The 13,917-nt window shown below is 42.4% G+C and overlaps 1 protein-coding gene across 12 annotated transcripts in view; it reads right to left on the reverse strand.

Annotated features, from left to right (window-relative positions):
* The window catches only part of Ppig (peptidylprolyl isomerase G), a 32,590-nt gene extending 24,879 nt beyond the window's left edge, over window positions 1-7,711 (reverse strand). For 4 of the 12 annotated variants that reach the window (XM_050122390.1, XM_050122370.1, XM_050122346.1 and 1 more), the window contains exon 1: window positions 7,150-7,284. The gene's annotated coding sequence lies outside the window, so the exon portion shown is untranslated. Of the gene's footprint in view, window positions 1-7,149; window positions 7,285-7,520 lie in introns of those variants that run through there. The other 8 variants (XM_050122361.1, XM_050122339.1, XM_050122397.1 and 5 more) reach the window with 4 other exon arrangements.
* Window positions 7,712-13,917: the final 6,206 nt, after the last annotated feature.

Below are 13,917 nucleotides of genomic sequence, written 5' to 3' on the forward strand. Positions count from 1 at the left end.
TCACAACTAGATTTCTAAGGTGTCTCAGCAAACAGTCTATGACAATTCATTGTAAGCAGAGCCCTGAAAAGTCTGCATTCTTTACTATGAAAAGATTCTTCCTTTTTGTTTTTTTTTTTTTTTTTTTTGTGCTGGGTACATGCAACCTAGGGCCTCACACTGAGTTATACCTCTGCATACCTTGGCTGAAATTTTTAATTGAGACAATAGTAGATTTACATCTATTACAGAAAATAACTGAAGGATGGGCATGCATGGTGGCACAAGCCTTTAGTCGAAACATTGGGGGACTAAAGTCAGGATAACATAATGGTAGTCTTTTTACTCTCCTTTAATTCCAGCACTCAGGAGGAAAAGGCACATGGATCTCTGTGAGTTTAGGGCTGGCCTAGTCTACATGGTTTTGCAAGACACCCAAAGCTAAATAATGAGACCCTGTCTCAAAATAAGACAAAAACACTTAATTAACAATGGTGACACAAAAGATGGCTTATATACTATGTCTCTAAAGTTATTAAATGGAGTTGAGAGATGGTACAGTGGTTAAGAACTTTTCAAGAGAACCGACGTTTGAATTCCAGAATTCATATGGTGGCTCCCAACCATCTGTTAACTCCAGTTCAAGGGGACCTAATGCCCTCTTTGACCTCTACAGACACTGCACACACATATATGTAGGCAAAACACCCACACATACAAAATAATGTTTAAAATAAATAAAATTACTAAGACGCTGTTACTAATCATCACTAAAGACTTAACAATTGCTAGTCATAAATAGGATGTTTCCTCTACATTTATGACTCTCAAATATTACTTAATATTACCTAAAGTCTGAAATAGTAAGACAAATATTTAATCAGTATCTCATTTTTTTTCGAGAAAAAGATTATTAAGATAGAAATTTTAATTTAAAGAAAAATTGAGTCCATAAAAATTTCAAAATATTGTTCATTCAATCCTGTGCTCCCAGCACTCCAGAGGGTTTTCTGTCTAAAACAAATAGCAAGATCCATTTCAGGAGGGAAAAATTAGTCACCAATTGTCTCAGAATATGATCAAATCTTTTGTGAATATATATTTGTCACAAATTTGCTTAGCCTGAATGAATTATAGCTAATATCATAAACCCAGATTTGAATTTTTCTGAAAAATAATTACCACACCTGGGACAGTGTCCCATTTTTGTACAGCCGTCAGTATATACTGCTCCCATTAGATGAATGCATGTTCCAGTTTTACCTTGTTTCCAATATTGCTTATGAACTGTAACCGTTTATCATATACTTGATATTATAAACTCACTATGCCTACCTGACTTCCACAGAAATTTGAGTGACACTGAATTTACTTATTTTTTTATTAGATTTTTTTTTTAAGGCAGGGTCTCCCAATGAAGCTCAGGCTAAACTTCAACTTTCAATCCCCCTGCTTCTGCCTCCTGTACTGTGATTACAAGAGTGCACCATGAAACCTGGCATGGAAATACTTTTAAAATAAGAAATAAAGTCGGTAAGTTCACACACAACACAAAACCTAGTTATACAAATACATACAAAGTCCTAACTATAACTGTTACCATTTGTATTACTTTACTTTCCATGCAAATGATTAAAATATTATTTAAAGCGTTTATTAATCATTTTGCATGTCACCAATAAATAATATTTATAAAACAAAATGCTAAACTTCCTCAAATATATTTCAGAAACATCACTGAGTGGTCACAAATTCATTTTGCAGTTTCATATGTAAACAGATTTCCATATTCACCCTAATGAGTCTTTAAGCCTAAAGTATATAGGCAACCAATTACTAGCCAGTATTTTAATTAGGTAATAAGTAATGTAGTGACTTTATCACATTCAAAGAGTTATCTGAAGTTTCAGAGTCAGCATTACATTGAGTCTCACTCTTAAAGGAACAGACAGCGGATTTTTTAAAATGATTAAGATGTCAACCAAGTCTTTCTTTGCACCTTCTCATTCTTCTGGTTATATGTTTCTTAAGATTCAATTTGGCGGGGCTGGAGAGATGGCTCAGTAGCTAAGAGCACCAGGTGCTCTTCCAGAAAACCTGGGTTCAACCCCCAGCACCCACACGGCAGCTGACAACTGCCTCTAACTCTAGTTCCAGGGGATCTGGCATCCTCACACAAACATACATGCAAGCAAAACACCATGCACATTAAAAAAAAAAAAGATTCAGTTCAACCACAGTACTCTGGGACTCACTCTTCAAGTTGAATGGTCCTTCCTCAGTGAAAATTATAAACTCATCTATAAATTCCACTAAATCAAAATCTTTTTGTTTTTTGGGCTGGTTTCACAAAATTTTTTTCTTAAAAATTTTGAGACACAATCTCCCATAGTTGTCAAAGATGGCCTGGAATACACTCTTTGGCCTATGCAAGCCACAAACTTAGAATCTTCCTGACTCAGTTTTTCAAGTACTTGAAATTATATGTGCCACAAGTCCCTGCTAAAACTTTGTCTTCTACACAAAGCACAATGCCTGGGCCAGGAACTTCATCATCAAATAGAAATGTTAGATAATGCAAATATGCCTGAAAGCACTTGTGTTCTGTTGTTAGCTTTTATTTTTATTTTTTGTTTACATTTTTAAAATATAATTTATTTAATTTTATGTGCATTAGAGAGTATCAGATTCCCTGTAACTGAGTTACAGACAGGTGTGAGCCATGTGGGTGCTGCGAATGTTTGAACCCGGGTCCTCTGGAAAGACAGCCAGTGCTCTTAACCACTGAGCCATCTCTCCAGCCTTTTATTTTTAAAGATCGTTTTATGTTACCTGGGCTGGCATCTTATTTACTATGTAGTTTGAGAATGACATTAAACTCTTGATCCTCCTGCCTCCACCTCTTAATTGCTGGAGTGACAAGTGTGTACCAAAACACCCAGACAGAGCTTGTGTTTTCTATAGCCTGCACTGCTCTCTCCTTATACGTGTGTGTGCTTCTCACAAGAGATACTGCTATTACTGACTCTCCCAGGGTCCACCAGTAGTAATTAGCAGTCTGTACCGATAATGAAATTGAGTCTGCTCCCTACATCTTCCTATTGGGATGCTCTCTGTTTAAGTGCTTTGTTGTTGTTTTACCATTTCTTTCCTTTTTCACTTCTTCAGCTCAAAACCTGATAACAAGAAAAATAATATGTTCTTAACAGCTAGGCTTATTTTTTAAAATTTATAATTTCTTGTTTTGAGACAGGGTCTCTTTATGCAGCTCTGACTATCCTGGAACTTGAGCTGACCTAGAACTTAGAGATGCACATGCCTCTGTTGGGATAAAAGGTGTGCAACAGCACACCCTGCATCTGCTGTTTGTTAACAACTAATAACTTTCTTATAGGACTCAGGTAAGTTAATCAAAACTATTTCAGATCTTTAAGACTGTGTCTTTTATAAATGCACTTTTAAAAAATTATGACACTTTATAAACCAAAAAGAAAAACAACACACTATTTCATTCACAATGACAATATAATTGTGGAAGTGCAACCACTCTTTGTTACCATGTTCTGTAAGCCCTTAATGGCATAAAACATTGCATTTATAAGCAGTACACTTAAAACTACTATCTCCTTTTTTTTTTTGACATTCTAAAAGAGAAATATGTTAAATGTGGTGGGTGGGATACACGAAATGAAATGTCATTCATGGAAAAATTCTGGATATCAATGTAATGACCTAGAAATTTTTAATTTTTTAAAGTAAAATTTAAAATAAATAACTCACTAAAAAAAACTGAACAACTTTTTAACTGTAGCACCTTTAAAAAACTTTATCTTGTTTAATTTATAGTGTATAAATTATGGTATTTGTGAAAAATATGTGGGATAATAATAGTCTTGTACACTGCAAAGATTTGTCATTCGTATTGGTTTAATAAAACGTTGATTGTCCAGAAGCCAGGCAGGAGTATAGGCAGGGCAACCAGGCTAAGAGAATTCTGGGAAGAGGAAAGGCAGAGACACAGACACCAGACAGATGCAGAGGAAGCAAGGGGAGAATGCTTTACTGAGAAAAGGTACCAAGCCACATGGCTAAACACAAACAAGAATTTGGGTGAATTTAAGTCATAAGAGTTAGTTAGTAATAAGCCTGAGCAATAGGCCAAACAGTTTATAATTAATATAAGCCTCTGTGTGTTTACTTGGGACTGAACGGCTGCAGGACCGGGTAGATTCTGTCTATAGGGACTGGTGAGTTGACTCAGCCATTATGGGCACCTGTTGCTCTTACGGAGGACTAGGTTCAATTAACAACACCCACATGGTGGTTGATCCAGGGGATCTGGAGTGCCAGGTAATCTGACATACTCTTCTGGGGCACCAGGCACACATGTGGTACACATGTATACATGCGGGTAAAACATTCAGTGCACATAAAAATTCTAAAAAAGAAAATTATGTGCATATAAACATAAAGCCAATACTCTAATTACTGATTAGTGCCACGTTGTAAACAAGTTTTCAGAAACATTAACATCTAGTAATGAGTACCATTATTTTGTGTTTTCCACATTGACATTTTTTTCGAACTTTGGCATTTATTTATTTAACAGGGGGAGGGCACACGCCATGCACATGTGTGTAGATCAGAGGACAACTTAAGGGAATTGGTTTTTCTCCTTCTACTATGTAGGTTCCAGGGATAGAACTCAGGTCCTTAGATTTGGAGGTTTTTACCTGCTGAACCATTTTCAGTCTTCTGAATTACTTCTAGGATTACATCCAAGGAGGACTAAGTTTTGAATACAAAGAGAAGGGACCCTTTGGAACAGTTTTAATATTTTTTAAAAATTTAATTAATTTTTTGAGAATTCCATACATAAGTATTATATTTAAAAGTTTCTATCTCTCCCTCTCCATGTCTTCCCACAATTTCTCTCAAACCATAACTTCTGTATTATTGTTACACACACACACCCCACTGAGTGCGTTCAGCGTCGCTCATACGTGCATATGTTTCAGGACTATTTGGGGCTCATCTCTGAGGACAACTTACTCTCCCTTTCTCAGCAGTCATCTTCATCTACGGTTAGTCTTCCCCATCCATACTGGCATGTCAGCTGGTGCTGCTATTATGGAGGTCTTACTTAGATAGTAATACTGGAGATTTCTTGTTGTTTCTTGCATTTAATCTTTCCTATCAGGTCTCGAAGACACTATCTTGAAGTTTAGATATTAATTGTCCTCCAAGGACCAAATGTTAATTAAAGGTTTGGTTGCCAGTCTTTAGGATTACTGGGAGATAGTGGATCTTTTAGGAGCCTGGGACTAACGAAATAAAGTTGGGTAACTGGAAGGGAGTCCCTGCAGGTAGTATTGGGACAGCCCCTCCACCCTCTGTTTTCTGGACTCCAAGAGGAAGACGTTTTTGCTCTACTGTGTATTCCCCACCATCCCACCATGTAATGCCTTGTCACAAGCCCAAAAACAATCGGGCAGCCATGGACTAAAGCCTCCACAACTAAGTAAAAATGTATCTCTTTCTTTAAAAAGATACCTGCAAGGGAATTATACTGGCTTCTTTAGCTCCCTCTTAAAAGTATTCACATGGAGCAAATAATAAACGAAAATTAACTCAAAACATTTGCATACATTTATGAATATATGCACTGCTGATGAATTAAGTAAAACAAGTCAACAACTTGTCAGGAAAGACACCTATGCTCTTCCAAATAGTACTGTTCTCTTTAATGTCTTTGCTATACTCAAACCACTGCAGTTGAAACACAACACTTCAACAGGCATCTGTAAACTGGGGGCTTAGTGTGTGGCCAGTGGTCCAGCACTTGCCTCACAGATGGTCTTGGTACACACAAACACAAGGACAAGGGCTAGGAATACAGCTCAGTGTGGTAGAGTACATGCCAACAATGCCACCAATCCAAAACAAAGCACGAAATTTTCCCTATCAGTAAAACACAAAGTTCCAATTAAAGTAGCTTTCTCTGAATATTTAAGTACAAAATACTGCCTGCAAATCTCAAGGTCCAAATTTTGGCTTATAGGAAGAAAAATTGTTTTTGCAGAAGCCACATTCACCCCAACCCACCTAGGGAGCAAGCGCGACAATCAATTCAAATAAGCATTAAAGCAACTGTTGAGCCATTAAACAGGAACGTAAACTCTTGCAGAAATAATTACAACCCACTTAATAAAATTAATGAGTGGGGTCCCTCAGTCCCTAAGAAAATGATTTGTTTGTCTGAGGTAAGAGTCTCATCAAGTTGTTCAGGCTGGCCTTGAACGATGACCCCTTTCTAGAGTGTGGAATTATGGGCGTTTTGAAGCTCTATCTCAGAAGTTAAACTTTTAGGTTTGTTTTAAAAAAAAAAAAACTATAGAAGCAGCAACCATTCTAAGTATCTGTGCAATTTCTGGATTTGATGGCAATCTTTTAAAACTTGTAAGACGTTTACTCTTCCAGTAACTCTTACAAAAGGGCAATTACTCGTCAGCATTCTTTACACAATGCGGGTGACAGAAACACAAGCATTATTTTATCCTTTCCGGTCTTAGCTTCTCAAAGTTCATATGGAACTTCCGTATTTCCAAAACATTCTATTATTTTTTCAGACTCACGGGTGACCCAACACAAACAAAAAGAGATCCTTGCAGTGCACCGAATGCGCTCATATACGCTAAGGGGGGGAAAGCAAGCGGCGTGCGCAAGGTCGTGCTTGTCAGGTTCCCCAAAACGATCAGACACGGCCGGCGGCTAACGTTGACTTCTCTTCGACATCAGAGTAAAAACAGCAGGGCCCAAAGCAGGACGTTTCTCCGAAAGGCGAAGCGGCTCAGAAACCATCTTCTAAGCGCAACGCTCCTCCCCAAAGGCCCGGCCGCTGCCAGCTGCTCGGGAACGTGGGAAAACTTCTAGAGAGCCAAGGCTAAGAGCCCGCGCTTGAGTTTTAGGAGAATCCTTAACATCAGGGGCCTGTGTCACTTAGGCACGCACGACCGCCGCTGTCCCTACCTGAGGAGAAGGTCGGAGGACGGCAGCTCGCTGTCGATTTTATTCCCGGGGACTCTGGCTCTGCGCCCGTCCCTCCCTAACCCTAACCTGACAGGCCCTCGCGCGGCGCCTCCCCGTCCCCCACGCAGATGTCCCACCTACCGTAGCGCAGAAGCGCTCGGTCTCCCGGTGGAGAAGCAGCATCCAAAACGCACCTAGCTCCCGGGAGCCGAGGCCGCCGTCGCTGCCGCCATATTACAGCCTGTGCGGCAAAATGCGTCAGGGAGGAGGTGTGCGCCGGGCGGGGAGGGCGGGGGCTGGAGAGGAAGAGCGCTTTCCTGCGCCCCGGGGCTCCACTGCCAGCCGTCCCGGTCGCCACGGGACCGCAGGCCGCGCCTCTGTCCCCGGGGCCACCCCTCGGCGCCCCCACAGCCCGGAGACCTCGACGGAAAGACGGTTACCTCGGCCCGGCCGCCCGCCCGCCCGGCCGCCGCGGCTCCGCCCCTCGCCCTGGGCCCTTCCCGCTCTCGTACCCGGGGATCGCTGCAAGTGACGCCACGCCGACGGACGCCTTCGCGCCTCTCACCTGCACCGCCACCGACGTCTCGTCTCCCGGCCCGGCCCCCGTAAAGCGCTTCAAATCTACCGCCGTCAGGAAAGGCGCTAAAGCCCACTAACCGCCTCCCTCCCCCACGGCCCAGTCCAGGCGTGGAGGGAAAGCGTCGCGCCGGAAGTGCGTCAGGGGTGGGTTGAAGGCGTCTCCCGGCGTTCCCTGCCTTACGTCACCATCTTCTCCTTGAGAGTGTAGGCTCTTTTAAGCCTTTCTAAATACATGCCTGACAGGTAGCATAAGGTTCTCTGCGAGTTGATTGGGTAAGTGTGTCTCCGTCAGACTGTCACAGCGCTCTCGAAATGAAGCACTTCACTTTATAAACCTTGGCATGCGCTGTCAGGATATTTAGAAAGACGGTCTGCCTTCCAGGAGCTTCCGATTTTCACTTTCAGCAAATGCTCAAAACCAGTAACAAAAAAAGAGCTACTTTCGGGGCGTGGTAGCGCACGCCTTTAATCCCAGCTCTCGGGGAATTGTATTTTATGAGACAGAGTCTTACTATATAGCCTTGGCTAGCCTGGAACTCTACGTAGACCAAACTGACTTCAAACTCACAGAGATTCGCCTGTCTCAGCCTCTAATCCCAGATTCTGGGATTATAGATGTACGCCGCCACGCCTGGTCCCCCCCCCTTTTTTTGTATATATATGTCTGTATATGCACTGTGTGTGTAGCTGCCTGCAGAGAGGTCAGAAGAGGGTATCAAGTAACCCTGGAAATGGAATTAAAAGTGGTTATGAGCTACCCAATATGGTGCTCCTTCAAGAGCCGCAAGTGTTCTTAATGACTAAGCCATCTCGCCAGCCCTTGGCCATTTGATTTAGTTCTCGATGATGGAATTAAGAATCAAAGCGGCGTGCTGGTTCAGGCCTTAAAACATTCTTAATTCCGGGCGGTGGTGACACATTCCTTTAATCCCAGCACTGGAGAGGCAGGCGGATCTCTGCGAGTTCGAGGCCAGCCTGGTCTACAAGCGCTAGTTCCAGGACAGGCTCTAAAACTACAGCGAAGTCCTGTCTCGAAAAACAAAACAAACAAACATATTACCGCTTATTTTCATCTGCCATCTGTAATCCAGTGCATCATATTCTAATCATCCAACGACATGGACCTGGCAGACGTTAAAATAACTTGATGGAAGGAATTCTGATTCCTGACTAATTAAAAGACTTGCCTTTCAACAGACCCATTCACCTAAAATCTTACTTTGTAACAGAAATATATATATAGTATATATATTTATATCTATCTATCCTTAGTATATATACCATAGTACTATATATACCATAATACTAGGACAAAAAAATTTCAATGGAACAAATTAAGTCTAGGAAGCTGGGAAATGGTGGTGCATGCCTTTAATTCCAGAATTTGGGAGGCAGAGGTCTACTGAGTGAGTTCTAGGACTGCCAGGCTGTTTCACAGAAAAACCCTGTCTTTGAAACAAACAAACAAACAAACAAAAAAGATGTGTTCTCTACTAGATCGAGAGCAAGAGCGTGTCAGGATCCCAGAAGCTTATTCCATACCCTTTCCTACTAATTCCATTACCCCACCCCCTGTTGTGTGACAGAACTTTTCCTGGAGAGACGCAACAAACACACCTACTCACCCCAGATAGGGAGCCAACGACAGACCAAAGTCTGGAGACCACCAGAGTCCAACTTGGTGAACCAATGAGTGTTACTGGGGTTGTTTACAGGAGCAGAATTTACCCAAAAGCAGCTATATCACCAAAGCCCACCCCAGCATGAGTGACATCTCCCAAAAGCTGGGACCGTGAACCATACTGCACAGCCTGCAGGCTGCTCAACAGTTGGGAGAGTGTACTTTCCAGGTACCTTGGTTGGTTTAAACCTCTTCTAGGCAGCTTGACTGGTCTCTGCATCTTCAAAAGCAGGCAGCTGGTCTGGTCTCAGGGCGGCTTGACTGAAAGTCCCCAAGTTGTTTTTGCAGCTTGGCTCCCCTTCCTGTTTGAGGTTTTATTGCTGACTCTGGCAGCAAGGGGGCTTAGTGAATCTGATCAGTTTCAGGAACTTCCTGAAGCTATTTTGAGTTAGTTCCTCTCCTGTTAAGGAACTTTCTGTTCAGGATGGGATGTTTAAATCTTGGGAGGAAACTGTTGCCCTGCTTCTGGCCCCCTCTCGGGGCTTGTCCTGCAGCCCTGGTCGATCACTTATGTGGTGAGCTATTAAAGTCTTAGAAACCTATACATGCTGTCTCTCTCCTTCCTCACGGCGCACAATGGATCAGGTGTAACACTGACTGACTTACTCCATGTCTTTCCAATGTGTGCATCGTAAAGCATGTGTACCTATGTAGGCGTGTGTGCATGTTTATGGTGCTGGACATTGAGTCAGGATCTTGTTCTTGCTAGGCAGGTCATCTACCACTGAGCATTGTCTTCAGGCAGTTTTTAATTTTTAGCATGTTTTATATTATTGGTAGCATACTACTGTGAGTTGAGTAAGTATTAAAGAAAGGGACTTTATTTTGGCTTATGGTTCTGTATGTCTTATCTTCTCACAGGTCATCACAATCTCTTCGACTCTTGGCCCACCCCCCACCTCCCCTCTTTCCTGTCATTGGAGCTTGGACCATACAGTTTCCCGGATGGTCTCAAGTTCATGGGCTCAAGAGATCCTCATGTCTCAGAAACAAGCAGCTGTGGCTAACAATACCTAACTAACTGTAAAAATTTGAACATTCCGTACAGGATTTTTGTTTTTTGAGACAGGGTCTCATATAACCCAGACTGGCCTCAATCACTTTATAGCCAAGGATACAATCAAATGCCTGATTCTCCTCTTGTACCCCCCAAATTCTGGAATCACAGGCATACACCAGTACACCTGGTCCATTAAAGGTTTTGTTGTTTTGGTTTGATTCTTATAGCATTAAGAATTGAGCCCAAGGCTTCATACATGTTAGACAAATATTCTAGCATTGGACTATATCCCCAGCACTCCATAGATGTCTAAGATCTAACAACTTCAAGAAAACCAGCCTACAGATCACAATCCCAGAGAACCCTAGACAACAATGAGAACCCTAAGAGAGGCTTACATGGATCTAATCTACAAGGGAAGTAGAGAAAGACAAGATCTCCTGAGTAAATTGGGAGCATGGCGACCACGGAAGAGGGTTGAAGGGAAGGGGAGAGGAAGGGAGGAGAACAGAGAAAAATTTATAGCTCAATAAATTCAACAAAAAAATTTATTCAAATCCACAAAAAAAGGAAATCTAACAACTTTCTTTTTCTTTTTTCTTTTTTTAAATATTTATTTATTATGTATACAGTGTTCTGTCTGTGTGCATGCCTGCAGGCCAAAAGAGGGCACCAGACCTCTTTTACAGATGGTTGTGAGCCACCATGTGGTTGCTGGTAATCGAACTCAGGACCTTTGGAAGAGCAGGCAATGAATGCTCTTAGCCGCTGAGCCATCTCTCCAGCCCCAATCTAACAACTTTCTAATCCCTCCCAATCCCATTTATTCTAAAGTATAAATTGCTGTGAGTGCTACCACTAAAATAGGTTTTTAACTTTGGTGGCCGCACAGACCTATATAGAACTCAGAAGACTGAAGTAAGGGAGAGTGTTGTGTAGTAATTTCATCTGGATGGAAAAACACTCCCTTCTGGAGGGAAGTGAGGAATAGACTCACAAGCAGTTTAAGAACTTGGGGGGCTGGAGAGATAGCTCAGCAAACTGGAGCTCCTGCTGTGCAACCCTGAGGTCCAGAGTTCAGATCCTGACACTCCCATAACAAGAGAGAGACTTCCTGGGTAAGCCTGTAAGCCCAGCTCTGAGTAAGGGGTGGAGATAGGAAAGTTGTTGGGACTCACTACTGGCTTCCAGCCTAACTGAGAAAATACAAGCTCCCAATACAAACTTATACACATAGACATAGGCACACACAAATAAAGAAACATTTTTTCCTTTTAAAAAAAATTTTTTTTTTAGATAGGGTCTCTCTGTGTAACAGCCCTGGCTGTCCTAGAACCAGGTATTGTAACCCTATTCATCCGTGAAGCTTGCCACCCTATACTACATAAGAAAGCCATTATGAAAGTCCCCCCCCACACACACACACAAGAATGCACCGCCCTCAGATGGCCCAGCCTCAGTTGCTCATCTTATTATCCATAACAGAGAGCATGCAACTGCTCCTCTCAAACACATCCTTGGTTCTTTCAGACCCTGCCTAGGCTCCTAGAGTGTTGTTCCTTTTCCCCGGGGAGACGTGGAGAAATGTCTATCCATTTCAGTGAGGACATTGATGACAGAGCAAAGGAACAGTTCCACTCCTGTCTATCTTAGTGAACCCATGAGTTTGCTGGGGTTACATAAAGGATAACGAGTGGCTGAGGGGCAGCTGCATCACCAAGCAACTCCCTCAGCCTAGGTGACAACTTGCAAAAGCTGCTTTGGGGCAGCTCAGCGGTCTCCTCTCTCCCAGTAACCTCAGAGAGGGGTCCTGTAAGCTTCACAGCTCTCTTAACCAATCTTTGCAATTTTTAAAAGATGTATTTGAAGTCGAGCAATGATGGCACATGCCTTTAATCCCAGCACTTGGTAGGCAGAGGCAGGCGGATCCCTGTGAGTTCGAGACCAGCCTGGACTACGGTTCTAGGATAGGCTCCAAAGCTACGTAGAGAAACCCTGTCTTGAAAAACCACACACACACACACACACACACACACAGAGAGAGAGAGAGAGAGAGAGAGAGAGAGAGAGAGAGAGAGAGAATGAATCCAAGGAATTTGCATGGGACAAGAAGCGAGCCTGTGGCTGATCTGAAGGATTTAGACTAGCATATATGTTGGGTTTGTGAAGTGCTAAAGCATTCAGGAGAGAATGAGGGGAAAGGTGGAGGGGGGAGTGGAAAGCAGTTGGGAACTGTCTGAATCACTTAAAAGCAAATGTGGCAGAATTGGTTTTAGCTGGAGTTCTTAGGGGAAAGAAGTGACAAGAAGCCAAATTCAGTGCTTCTAAGCAGTAGGAAGATAACCAAGACTGTGAGGGTTGTCCAAGAGATCCCGAACATTACAGGCTATTGCTGCCCCACTTGGCTGCCCCAGAGAGGTGGAAGGTAAGTGTCTATTGATGACTTACCTTTGCTTCAGACAAAGGGCTCAGAGGCCCCTGACCTGAAAACCTCTTCTCTGGGGGCTAGCTTTCATGCTACCAAAAGGCTCCATGCCAGCTTCCAAACACATCCTACCCACCTATGATGCCTAGGAGCCACAAGAAGTTGGTGCGGCAGTGTCCAACAGCTCTCTAGTTAGACTTAAGACCCACCAGGTGCCTGTACAGGTCAGAAGAGGGCATCGGATTCCCTGGAACCAGAGTGACAAGTGGTTATAAGGGGCCATGTGAATGCTGGGAATTGAGCCCTGATCCTCTGGAAGAACAGCCCATGATCTTAACTGCTGAGCCTTCTCTCCAGCACCCATAACAGCCTTTAAAAAAAAAAATAAAACAAACAGATTTATACAACATTTCATAGTATGTAATTCTGTTTCATTCTTTCAAAAATATATACATATGTTGGCCAAGGAATGTTGTGAAATTACCAGTATTAAATTTGCCGGGCGGTAGCGGCACATGCGTTTAATACCAGCACTCGGGAGGCAGAGGCAGGCAAATTTCTGTGAGTTCGAGACCAGCCTGGTCTACAGAGCTAGTTCCAGGACAGGCTCCAAAGCCACAGAGAAACCCTGTCTCGAAAAACCAAAAAAAAAAAAAAAAAAAAAAAAAAAAAAAAAAAAAAAAAAAAAAAAAAANAAAAGAAAAGAAAAAGAAAAACTATAAAATAAATAAATTTGCTTAACCACTGGGTAGAGATAATCAAAGTAGTTATTAATTTTTAAGCATTTAAAAAGGTAAAACATGCATTTTGCACATAAGGGAAATGTTTGATGAACGTGTAAAGCTATGTATATACATCTGTATATGTGTGTCCATGGGGTCAAAGGACAAACTGAAAGACTTGGCTCCCTTCTTACTTGTAAGTCCCTGGTAGGGAACGCACATCATCAGGCTTGGTAGCAAGCGCATTTACCTCTTAGGCCCTCTAGAATCATCAAAAAAAAAATACTTTGTTGTGTATATTACAAATATGTCAGTGCTTCAGAAACTGGGGAACATCTTCGTCCTAGAGATGCACTTAAGGGACCCGTGTTTCCTCCAAACAATAAGAACGCTTCAGTCAGTGAGAATGAAACTACCAAGCCCAGAATTCTCTGTGCACATAGATCCGCCTGTGCCTCTCGCGGTGCCTTTTGGGACATGTAGTTTAAATTTCTGTGGTGCA

Source organism: Alexandromys fortis, unplaced genomic scaffold, assembly GCF_014885135.2.
Source record: "Alexandromys fortis isolate MF-2015 unplaced genomic scaffold, M_Fortis_MF-2015_v1.1 scaffold_8_9099976_23576923, whole genome shotgun sequence".
NCBI classification, from domain to species: domain Eukaryota; kingdom Metazoa; phylum Chordata; class Mammalia; order Rodentia; family Cricetidae; genus Alexandromys; species Alexandromys fortis.